Below are 12,500 nucleotides of genomic sequence, written 5' to 3'. Positions count from 1 at the left end.
TAGCACGTGCGCCTACAAGGCTCTCATGACCGTGGTGCGGAGCATGCTACTTTTCCTACAAGTTTCCCTTAGGTTAGAAAACACTGGAAATGACATCTCTTCCCCCCCCCCACCACCACCACCACCACTCTCCATCGTTGTCTGTCCGGACACATTGTCTATCCTGACACGGTGTCGGTAAATTCCACTCACTCACTCACTCCCGGAATACAGATCATTCGAATTTACATTCGTGATTTCACCATTTATTTATTTATTTATTTTCTCCTCAATTCTCTCTCTGAGCTTTGGCTCAATATCTTGTCAAAATGCCATGTAAACACCTCTGGATGGGGCTCCGAGGCATATGGGTTTAGTTGTTGCTGTTGAGGTTCTGCGCACGTTTTGTCAGAAACGCTTAGTTCTCTCTCTCTCTCTCTCTCTCTCTCTCTCACACACACACACACACACACACACAGGTTTGAGGCCAAAGCTGTTGAAAAACCTGTTTGTATCCTAAACAGAGTTGTGTAGCGCTGAGAACCAGGATTCCATACTTTCTGTTCACCAACTTCTGAGTTCTCTAAGGCCTGCATTTGGGGGGAAAAGTTCTGAACTGACTGGCGAAGTGGTGGAAGATTCCTCTCTCTCTCTCTCTCTCTCTCTCTCTCTCTCTCTCTCTCTCTCTCTCTCTCTCTCCATTTTTTTTTTTAAAGAAAGAAAAACCGGCAATGTTGTCACGGTGCTGGTGGAACCGCGGTTTCCACATTTTTGGCTCGCTCGCTCGCTCTCTAGCTCTCACCATCCTGTGTCATCTATGTCTGCTTATTGGAAGGACACAGCGACAAAGAGAAAAGGGAAGGAACTTGTGGGTGGAAGAATCTCTTCAAAGAGCTCGCTGTTTTGCTCGTCCTTGCCCCTCTCTCTTCCTCTCTCCTCTCTCGTCCTCTCTCTTCTTTCCTCCCATCTCCTCTGACACACCCGCTCCCCCCTTCCCCGCTCCAAACAAACTTGCTCACAAATCTCTCTCTCTCTCTCTTCCTCTCTCTCTCTCCCATGATTGACTTGCAAATGAATAAATACAAGAGTCTTAAAATGTGGTGTTCACATTAAAGGAAAATGTAACTAGTTTTCTGCCCACTTCAATGTTCCACACTGTTGGGGTGGTGGTGGTGGTGGTGGTGGTGGTGGTGGTGGTGGTGGTGGTGGAAATCTTATTTTGCCTTCAGTGGAGTGGAGAGAGAGAAAAAAAAAGAAGGCATTCAACACCAGGTTGTTGAAATCCACTAAATATTCCTAAGGGTGCAGTAATTGGGCAACCAGGTGGCAACATTTGGTCGCTACACCGCAACCCTGAGTGCGATTGTGCTGAGTCAGGTGAGAGAAAACAAACACTTAAAGCATGTATTTGATTTACTTGGAAGCCAGCCTGCTGAGTGATGGCTTGGTGGTGGTTGAGCGGGGGGGGGGGGGGGGGGGGAAGGAGGAAAGGGGCATGGGGGGGGGGACTTTGACAAATCTTCGCACACGTGGGTGGCACAACATGAATTCTTCTCTAAGGAGTCCCGAACAACCCAACTTTTTCCTTTTTCCTTTGCTCTCTCTACTTTCTCTGACCCCTTTGATCCCTGCACTAGGATGCTGTCAAGTAAAAAGCAGTCCTCTCCTATCAGTGGGTGCTGGCTAATGAACCACTGTGAGGGAAGCGAAACACATCGGAAAGTGGCTTGGTGATGGAATACGCTGGGGTGCACCAGTGACACCCAAGAGGAGAAAAGCCAAGCCAAAACAAAAAGTGCCTCCCTGCCTGATACCAACCTCCCCTCCCCCACAAGCCCCAGGGAAGGAAGGAGGGAGAGAAGCTGTGTTTCACTGATGGTGGGTGGGTCTTGTGTGTACGTCTTGCAAGTCACCTCCCCAATCCACATCTCCTTTCCCAGGCCAGAGCTAGAGCCAGAGCCAGGGTCCAGGGTCCAGGGACATGTAAGGAGAAGCATGGGGCAGGCAGGGCACCCGCACCCCGCCTCCTCGTCAGAATGAGCCTCTGTGTGTGTGTGTGTGGGGGGTGTGCCCCAAGAAAGCAGCAGCCTTCGTTTCGGAAGCCACTGGCTTGAGGGACGCAACCTCTCATTCAATTCCAAGAGGCCTCATTCATTGCCTTCATTGAAATGCAAATGGTTGGTTCAAAGTCCCGTTGTCTGCCAAAGGCTTCACTTTCTCTCCGCTCCACCCAGAGCCATACCTGCCCTCAGGCGTTTGTCAGTGAAAGGATCTGCCTCTCCGACTGGGGCAAAGGTCAGCCACAGTCGGTCACTCCCCTTCGCTCGCTCTGGAAGTGCAAAGTGGGATCTGGCCGCTGCTTTCTGACTCGCATGGGGCAGACCATGAGTGGTTCTCAGGAACGGCTCCCTTCTGATGTGGCCTTTCCATCGGCATTATTGATTCACTCTTCCATCCATCACCTTAACTATGTGAACGCGTGTTATTAACCTGTGCGTGTACTTCTGTCACTCAAACAAGCAGAACTGCTCAACATCAAGCATCCCTCCCTCTCAATAGAACGATCTAGCTGAACCGATTACTCAAAACACAGAGAGGAACCCCTTACCTGTCCTTGTGCAGGTGCGCGGGGCGGGGGTGGAGGGGCGGTGGGAGGGGTTGCAGGAATATACTAGGCCTGTGCCCCGTGCCAGGCCCGGTTCTCTGCTTGGATCGGCGTTGGACCGAGCGACCAGGACACAGCAGTCCAGAGCCTTACTTACATCTCACAGTCGGTGCCTGTTCAGAAAAAACAATTCCTCCATCCATCCATCCATCCATCCATCCATCCATTTTATTTTTATTGAAACTCAGATATAATATATATATAGAGAGAAGGAGAGACAGAAAGAAATATCTCCTGCCCGCTGGCTGGTTCACTCCCCAAGTGGCCACCATGCTTCATAAAACTCATTTCTTATCCAGTTATAATTTCATTAAAATATCTCATGTTTCCCAATTGGATAAAAAACAAATGGTATCTAAAAGTCTGCATACGAACCAGCGTCGCAGCCCTATGATTTTATCCAAATGAAAATGCATATGAGAGAGTTATTTGCACCCTTACAGCTATCACAGCTCAATTCACAATAGCCAGATACGGGATCAACACAGATACCCATCAGCGGGTGACAGCATAAAGAAAATGTGGCACACAAACACTATAGAATACTACCCATTCATAAAAATTAATGAAATTGTAAAACCTGATATACCTTTTTTTAAAAATTATTTTTTAATAATCTTACTTGGTTGATTAGGGAACAGAGTGTCAAGGGCTACAGGGTGAAAGTGGGAAATACCATTGTTTCCACATCAATATCATTTTACCCTGTATCTGGGGTCAGGGGAAAAAAAAAAAAAAAAAAAAAAGGGAAAAGCCCCACCCAACCTCCCACCCATCCCAGATCCCCAACGGGAGGCACGCTCTGAGGCTCCTGCTCATACAGTTCTGATAGTTCATCAGTTCTGGACTGCTGCCAATGTCTCAGTTCCAATCGCAATGAACCCTATTCAGAATCCACTGGCTGACAGTCTCTTCATGGTTGGGGTTCTAAGATCAGCAGTTCAGTTGGAGGGATCTCTCTCCAAAGAAACTTCATCTGAGATGATCACAGGCCTGATTTCTGCGCGAGTCTGCTAGTACACAGCCCAACACCGTCCGTCACACCGATCGGCTTATGATCATGCTGGTCGTTGGGATTGCCGGGTTCGTTCTGTTTCCAGGCCTGTCTTCCTCGTGAACCGACGGGTGTCGTAGTCCGGTTCGATCCTGCCCGCTTCATATTCGGTCCTCACGCAGACCGGTTGGAGCTGCAGCCTAGTCGGGAAGTAGTTGTCCAGCAGGGGAGCCCACATTCCCCTGTCAGCTTTGCCTCCTCCCCCTGACTATCACATGTGCTGTTTGGGCGCTGCAACCACATCTGGTACGGCTCACCTCACCTTGGCATTCCTTATTGTGTACTAGTATGTGTCGCAACCGAACCTGGCTCGACCCACACTCTGTTCTGGCGCTCGGACTCACCAGCGGGTGATGTGAACAGGTTCAGCCTGGTCTTGCCCCCAATCCATGCCATGTGTATACCAGTGGGATAATTTCCATAGCCTGTTCTGGGCTGTTTCCTATTTGTGCTGCTTGCGCTTACCTGCAGGGACTGTGTCCTGCCAGAGGAGTTGCCCAGGCTCCTCCATCAGAAACTCTCCCAGTGCCAGGTTTCACGCATACCAGTGGGTCCATGAGCCAGCCCTGTTCAGTCCACCTCCTGTCCTAGCAGGAACAGTGGTGTTTCCTGACTGTTCTTCAACCCAATCTGGTTCTTATTGTTGGACGGTGAAGGATCCTGAGGTGGAGCCGGCAGCCACACGCCAGTCAGGAGGACCCTGTGCGCGCGTGCGCGTGTCTGTGTGTGTGAGTGTGTGTGTGTGTGTGTGGTTGGGAGGGGTGTGTGTGTGTGTGTGTGTGTGTGTGTGTGTGTGTGTGTGGTTGGGAGGGGTGTTGCTGAGAGAAGGAGAGACAGAAAGAAATATCTCCTGCCCGCTGGCTGGTTCCCTCCCCAAGTGGTCGGGGCTGAGCAGAACCAAAACCAGGAGCCGGGAGCTTCTTCCCGGTCGGTCTCCGCCACACAGGCGGCTGCCGATACCGAAGGCTTTGTGCCATCCTCGACCGCTTTTCCAGGCCACAGGCAGGGAGCTGGACGGAAGTGGGGCAGCTGGGACTCGAACCGGCACCCGTATGGGATCTCGGCACGTACAGGCCGAGAAATGGAGCCACTAGGCAACCGCACACGCCTGGCCCAAGCAACAACTCTTGCCTTCCCCTCGTCTTCTTGTCTGGTCCGGGGAGATGCACGCTGTCGACATCTCTGGCCCAGGCCTTGTATGTTTGGCACATACGGCCTGATGATCTATGGGTAGCTTGCTGTTTTAGTTCAGGCAGGCCTTAACGTGCTCTCCGACGGGAGCTACGGCCTAGCTGACAGGAGGAGTGCCTGCCTGCCTGCCTGCCTGCCTGCCTGCCTGCCTGGCGTTCCCCTAGCAGGCTGGCGGGCTCCCAGCCCCAGATCTTGGGACCGTCTGGGGGCTAATGCGGTCCGGCCGGCCTGCCTGATGTAATTTTTTCACCCAGGCAGTCCCGGCGCTTTGCTGACAGCTGGGTGTTGTGGCCTAATCCGGCTGGCCCGCCCGCCCGCCCGCCCGCCCGCAACGCACCCACCCACCCGCCCAGCCATTTTGGCTCTCTTTTTGCCTGACTGGGTGCAGCGCCCTAACTTGATTCCGGTTCTCACGCTCCCTCTCCACCACCCCCACCGCACCACCCCCGGTTCTTGCGTGCGCCAGTGGGTGCTGTGGCACAATCTGAGATGGCCCACCACCAGTCCCAGCTATCGCCATTGGGCTGGGGTACGGCAACCTAGCCTGGCCTGGTCCATCCCCAGCCCTCCTGCGAACTGTGGGGTGCTAGCCAGTTCACAGTTCAATCCAGCCTGGCTTGCGCCCCAACCCGGCCTGGCTAATTATATGTGTGTTTTGGAAGGCAGCTCTTCTCTGCGTTCACATCTATCTTTCTTTTCTTTAGGATTTAGTCACTAGGCTAACATGCCGGCCGGACCCAACCAACCAACTAACCAACCAACCAACCCCTTGTCTTTGATGGACCGTGGGTGGGTGGGTGGGTGGGGTGTGGAGGCGGAAGAGTTGGAGGGTCAGCTCACCATCTCTTATTCTGCGGAACTGAAGGGAAAGGGTGCTCTGAGGGAGAGACTGGGGCACCTGTGCCTGAGTTGTGGGTGTTGTGTGCGGTCGGCTCTGCGGACAAGTCAAGGGGACTTGAGGACGGCAGAGCAGGAGGACATATGGGCTGGCCTGTGCCCTTCCTGCCCGAGGATTTCTCTGGTGGATTGGGAATGAAAGGCCACTATGCCGACGTGAAGGCCTCACAGGTGGCCTTACCTGACACCTACTTCTCCCTCCATGTTCTGGATCCTGGCCAGGAACCACTCAGCGTGCAACCACTTCTGCTCACAAATTGGAAAGAGAAAGCTGTGTGATGCCCCCTCCTGGGATAGAGAGAGAGAGAGAGAGAGAGAGAGAGAGAGAGAGAGGTGAAGAGGCCCAATCCCAGCCTGGCTGCTCCCTTTCTCCTTTTCCTCATCTGGACCTTACCTGCAAATGGGGAACAGAGAAGACTGAATTGTTGTCACATTCTCACTAACTCAATTTCAATCTCTCTCTCTCTCTCTCTCTCTCTCTCTCTCTCTCTCTCTCTCTCTCTCTCTCCCCCTCTTTTCCTCTCTCTCCTTTCACATCCCTAACCTGTTTCCATGGCACATCCTTTCTGTCCCTGAGGAACTTCTTGGGTCTTGCAAGAGCTCACAGGAAGGACAGGCAGACGCAAGGGCGCTGCAGAATAGCTTCACTGGCTTTTCCTCCACTTTCATGTCCCTGTGGCTCCACTTCTGATCTAGCTCCCTGTTTGTGCCCTGGGAAAACAGCGGAGGGTGGTCCAAGTGTACGGGACCCTGCACCTGTGTGGGAGGCCTGGAAGAAACTCCCAGCGCCTGGATTCGGATCGGATCCAGTCAGCTCCGGCCGTGGTTGTGGCCATTTGGGGAGTGCACCGGCGGATGGAAATCTTTCTGTCCGTCTGTCTCTCCTTCTCTCTGCAAATCTGCCTTCCCAATGAAAATAAGTCAACCTCAAGGCCAAATAAATAAATAAAAATAAAACTAGAGAACAGAAAGTGAAAGCAAGACAGTGGGGGATACTGGCATTGTGGCACCGCACACACGCTCAACAGCCTGTCAGCAGACACACTGGCCTTGCCGTATGGGAACACCGATTTCATCTTGTTCCTGGCTCCTGGCTTCGGCCTAGCTTGGCCTCAGCTGCTGTGACACAGGAGGGAGAGAGCCCTTCCACACTTTGTGACAATACCGCCTAGGGAGGGACATCCAGGAGAGACAAGGGTGGAGGAAAGGTCTCTTGGCACAGATTGTGGGAACGGACTTGGGGTGAGGCGCTGACTGGGTTGTAGCTGTGTGTGTATAGGGAAATCTTTGCTGTACCAATGTGGTTGGGGACATTGAGATGGACTGAACCGGGTTTCTGATTTTTGTGAGACAGTCTTTCTCTCTTTCTCTCTCTCTCTCTCTCTCTCTCTCTCTCTCTCTCTCTCTCTCTCTCTCTCTCTCTTCTCTCTCATTACTGGATGAGGTTCCCCGGGAGAGCTGGGCTTGGAAAAACGTGGCCCAAGGGATGAATCTGGAACTGACCCCTGGGCTCGAGACTCAGTGTTGTCGTTGTGATCTCTTGTCTTTGCTCTTCCTGCTCCCCCATCCTTCATCTTCCCCGTCCCATCGCAACCCCAACTGACTCCAAACCAGAAACCCCAGCGTGTTTCAAGAATCCACTCGTGCTGTCTGCGCGCCATCTAGTGGCCACAGTATCGGATCGGACAAGAGGCGAAAGCCAAGATGGCGCTGACGGCAGAAGCCAAGATGGCGCCCGCGTCTGAACAAGTCTCGCGTCTCGCGAGGCCTCGGGGTGGTGGTCGGCGTGGAGTTTGGGGGGGTCGAGGAAGGAGGAGGGAGGGAGGGAGGGAGGGAGAGAGTCGGTCTGGCGCAGGCGCAGTAAGCACAGTCGGGCTTCTGGCTTGCTGGCTGAGCAGTGGCGGCGGTGCCGGCGGTGGGGGGAGGGGGGAGGGGGGAGGGGGGAGGGGGCCGCGGCGGCAGAAACCGTCCTTCCGCCGGGCCGGGACTGCACTGTGCGCGCCTCTCTAGGTGCTCCTGCCACGTCCAGGCGGGGGGATCTGTTACCTTCCCAGGGATGTTGCCTTAGTTCTTTCTTCTTGGATCTCTCCATTCCTTTTAGGCTCTGTTTCTCTCTCTCTCTCTCTCTCTTTCTCTGTTTTGCTCGCCGATTCCCGCTTTCCTCTCTTTCTTTCTTTCGCTTTCTCCTTTTCACTGTCTCCTCTCCTTCTCCCACTCCCCTACATCTCCTAGAATTTCACTTGTGACTCCCACCTTTATTTGACAGTCTTCATCCTTACATTCTCTGCCTTCCCCTAGGTTGTTCTTGAGTTGTTTTTTCTCGTTCAATCTTTATAGGCCTTTCTCTCGCGTCCTCATTCTGGATTTATTTTCTTCCCTCATCGGTGTGTGTCTGGCCGTTGTACCTGCGTGTGTGTGTGTGTGTGTGTGTGTGTGTGTGTGTGTGTGTTCTCCCCTAATGTTTCCATTGCTTCCCTTTATGTTGTCTTTCTCTTTTCTTAGTTTTTGTCTTTCTTCTTCTTCTTCTTTTTTTTTTTTTGTATTCTTACCTTTGCCTTCCTTTCAGTTCTCATTCTCTCCTCCCCCCAGCCCCCCCCCCCCCCGTTTCTCTCTCCCTTTTCTCTCTCTCAATGTCGGTGTTTTCATTTTATTTTCTGTCTGCCTTCTTCCTTTACCTTTGGCTTCCTTGGTCCTTCTTAACTTGTTTCTCTCTTCTCTTTCAATCTATATATGTTTTTCTCTCGCGTCCTCATGCTGGATTTATTGTCTTGCCTCATCTGTTTTACTCGTGTGTGTCTGTTTTTTTTTTTTTTCCCCCCAAAAAATTTTGTTCTACTGTGTCCATTGCTTCCCTTTATGTTGTCTTTCTCCTTTCCTAGTTTTTGGTCTTCCTGGTTTTTTTTTTTTTTTTTTCTTTCTTTCTTAGTTTTGCCTTCCTTTCAGTTCTCATTCTCTCCCCCCCCCCCCCCCCGTTTCTCTCTCCCTTTTCTCTCTCAATGTCGGTGTTTTCATTTTATTTTCTGTCTGCCGTTTTCCTTTACCTGTGTGTGACCAAGTCTATCCACCCTTCCCCCAAGACTGTACTGATAGGTCAGATGTATCCTGTCACAGTAGATGCGTGGTCACTCACTACTACAACTCGATTCTCCCCAAGCCACGCGACCTGGTGTTCCATGCATCAACACCGAATGTTAACATTTCACCAGTGACGGTCACGACACAGTTTGGTTCTAAATGAGAGGCAAGGCAAAGCAACCGACCTGGCGGCCGGGACCAGCCAGCACCCCCTGCGAGGGGAGGGAGGGAGGGAGGCAGTGACACACATTTCCCTGCCTATCTCGGCTTCATTGCCTGGCTGCGTGCATCCAGCGTGCTGTCCCTTTGTCCCTTGGTGCTGGCTGTCTGACTCCACCTGGTGGCAGCCGTGCTGTAGCTGTAGAGCATTCTGGAGCCGGCAAGGGCGAGCAAGTGGGTGGAGAGCCCGGGACAGGATGTGACAAAGTCCCCAAGCTGCAGGCGGGAGAGTCCCAGCCCTGCTGGGACCTTGGTGGCTCGTGCGCTGTTCGGAGATTGAGCCTGGAGGCTTGCAAGTGAGCAGGCAGGCAGCTGCGGGGGTGGGTAGGTGTCTGCTCGCTCCCGATTGTAACCGGGCTGGAGTACCGCTAGAGTGCATGGGGTCGACCAGCACACCCTTTTATCACTGCCACCGTGCACTAGGGGACTCGATCGGGGCCGTCGGCGGGGCTGCGAGGCCACGGCCACCGGCCCGACACTTGTCGCCTGCACTAGGGGACCCGGCCGGGACCGTTGGTGGGGCTTGAGGCCACGGCCGCCGGCCCAGACGCTTGTCGCCTGCACAAGGGGACCCGGTCGGGGCCGTCGGCGGGGCTGCGAGGCCACGGCCACCGGCCCGACACTTGTCACCCGCACCCTAGGGGACCTGGTCGGGGCCGTTGGCGGGGCTGCGAGGCCACGGCCACCGGCCCGACACTTGTCGCCTGCACTAGGGGACCCGGCTGGGGCCGTTGGCGGGGCTGAGGCCCTGGGCCGCCGGCCCGACACTTGTCACCCGCACCCTAGGGGGACCTGGTCGGGGCCGTTGGCGGGGCTGCGAGGCCACGGCCACCGGCCCGACACTTGTCGCCTGCACTAGGGGACCCGGCCGGGGCCGTTGGCGGGGCTGAGGCCCTGGGCCGCCGGCCCGACACTTGTCACCCGCACCCTAGGGGGACCTGGTCGGGGCCGTTGGTGGGGCTGTAGAGTTGTTTGCTTTTCTCTAACTCCTGGGGTCGACCAGGTGGCCACAGGAGCATGCCCTGTGGGCGATGGCTGTGTTTTTGGGGACTTGTGACCCGGGCCCCCATCTGAGGGGCGGCTGTGTCCCATAGGTTGTCCCTGTTGTCCCCTGGAAGGGCATTTCTACACCTGCAGTTGTCATTTTGGATCTGCAGGTAGGTGCTGACACGCTGTCTCCTGGTGACTGTCACCGGAAGAGCTGGGCCCCTGGGTTCGCGTCTGGGGTGGTAGGGGGGAGCGCGATGGGCTGCCGGCGGCCTGGCGCTGGACTGCGTTCCCCCTGCCCATCCGGTGCCGAGCTCCCTGCCTGGGTTCGTGCGGGAGCTTGGTGTGCGATCCTGGTTTAGCCCTGCGACGGTGCCACCATCTCCGGCTTAGAATTTGCCCCGAGAGCGGCAGAGGTGAGGCTGGGCGCTGGGTCCTATACCCGTGTCCGTCTTCTGCCGCAGGTGGCCCGCTGCGTAGTGGTGGCTGACAGAACCCCCTCAGAACTGAGTCTCAGTGGTCGTCGGCCTTATGCCGCGTGTGCGTGTCAGGCGTTCCTCCGCTGGGGTTGGCCACCGCTGCTGAAGAGGCAAGGGGCTGGCGAGGCTGCCGACGGACCCCCCCCTGGCAGCTGTCCTCGCTGGGCGTGACCCCCTGTGCCTCGCGTGATGTCATAATCCTAGACCGAGACTTGACCGATGTGGTGATGTGGCGCTCTCCTGGGCCGGGCCTAAGCCGCTTACAGACGAGGGACGGCCATTCATGGCGAATGCTGCCGAGCTGCTCGTTCTGTCTTGCGGGCTCCTGGTTCCTCTTTCCCCTGCCTCGGCGTGGTGGGAGAGGCCAGGGGTGCGGAATCCGGCTCGATCTCCGCTCCCTCTGCCTTGTGCCGCCTGAAGGTGCTGGCGTTGGGGGTCCAGGCGGGGGTCCTCGGACGTGGCGGACACCCTTCGCCCTCTGCCGTGTCGGTGTGTCATGGTGTGTGGGCGGGCCCCGTCCCGCGGTGGTGGTGCGGGGCTTGTCTGGCAGAGTCTGACCCTGCTCAGCTCTCTGCGGTGCTCCTGGAGCGGTCCAGGTCGTTTGCCTCTCAGGCGCCTGGAACCGAGTGGTGCCGTCGCTCCTTCACTGCCCCGGTGTGCTCTCTCCCGGGTGTGCCGTCGCAGCCTCGCTGGTGTGTGCTGCTTGGTGCGTGGGAGTCCCTGGGGGGTCGAGGCAGTAAGGAAGAGGTAGCGTGGGTGCAGTGCAGGCCCGCTGCCGCTGCCGCTGCTGCTGCTGCCGCCTGTGGCCTTGCTTGGCCGCTGGTGTCCCCTGCGCGTCTGTGGGGGGGCAGGTGGCTTCCTTTCCTCTACCGCAGACCCCTCCGCCCGGCTTTGGGCTCGCCCCGCGGGTTGGGTGTTGCTCCCTCGAAGGGCCCTCTCGGCCTGGTGAGAAGTGCGCTCGGGGTTGGTGGGGTGCGGCCCGCCTTCGGTGAGAAAAGTCTTCTCTAGCGATCCGACAGGGACGTGCCTTACGTGATGGGGTGCCGTATCCCCCGCTTGTCGCCGTTCCTTCCCTCCTGGTGTGTGTCGGTAGCCACGCTGCTGACGACGCGGATGGCTCGGGTTCGTTGTGCGTTAGGTGGCGATGGTCGCTCGTTCCCTCCGCCCTCCCCTCGGGGAGTGTGTGGGGGTTACGCGTGGGCTCTTCCGGCCCCCTTCCGCTGGGGGCCGGACGCTGCCTCTCGCACCTCTACCTCGCCGTGGCCCGTGCCTCCCCCCTCTGGGTCGGGGGAGGGTCCCGCTGGGCCGGGCCGGGTGTGTCCCGGTGCCTACTGTGGGCCTGACGGAGGGGCTCCTGTGGTCGCTCGCACGCACGCACGCGGTGTGCGTGTGTCGCCTCCGGTGTGTGGCCTTCCGCTTGCCACCTGGGGCCCTGGGGTTGTGTGTGGCTTTGTCCCGTGCTGCCCCTGTGGCCCTGGTGTGGGGTGGCTCTGCTCGCTTCCCGCCCTGGGCTTGCCGTTGGCCCGCTGGCCGGTCACCGCCGGCGAGGGTGGTGCGGTGGGGCCACGGGTTTGGGCCTGTTGGGTCTCCCCTCGGCCGCGTCGGCCTTGGGAGCGTTCCTGCGGGGTTGCGGCCCTCGGGACCGGGGCCCGGATGTTGGCGGATGGAGGCCGGGATCCGGCAGCAGGTAGGCGCCCGGCGTGTGGGCGTTGGCGGTGTCGCGTTGGGGGCCCCGGTGGGGGGGCCTCAGGCGCGCGTCGGGGAACGCGTGGGGGTCGCTGGAGGCGGGCTCCGGTGTCCCAGGCGTGTCACGGGACCGCCCGGGTGTGGGCGGTGGCATCCCGTGTCTGTTTTCCGGGAGGGACCCGGCTTTCGTTGGCCCGAGGTGTTCCCTCGTGGCTCCCCGTCGCGCTTCTGGTGCCTCTCCCCCGTGGTCTCATGCCACCCCCCCCAT

Source organism: Ochotona princeps, unplaced genomic scaffold (genome assembly GCF_030435755.1).
Source record: "Ochotona princeps isolate mOchPri1 unplaced genomic scaffold, mOchPri1.hap1 HAP1_SCAFFOLD_100, whole genome shotgun sequence".
Taxonomy (NCBI): domain Eukaryota; kingdom Metazoa; phylum Chordata; class Mammalia; order Lagomorpha; family Ochotonidae; genus Ochotona; species Ochotona princeps.
This window is presented reverse-complemented; position numbering follows the sequence as displayed.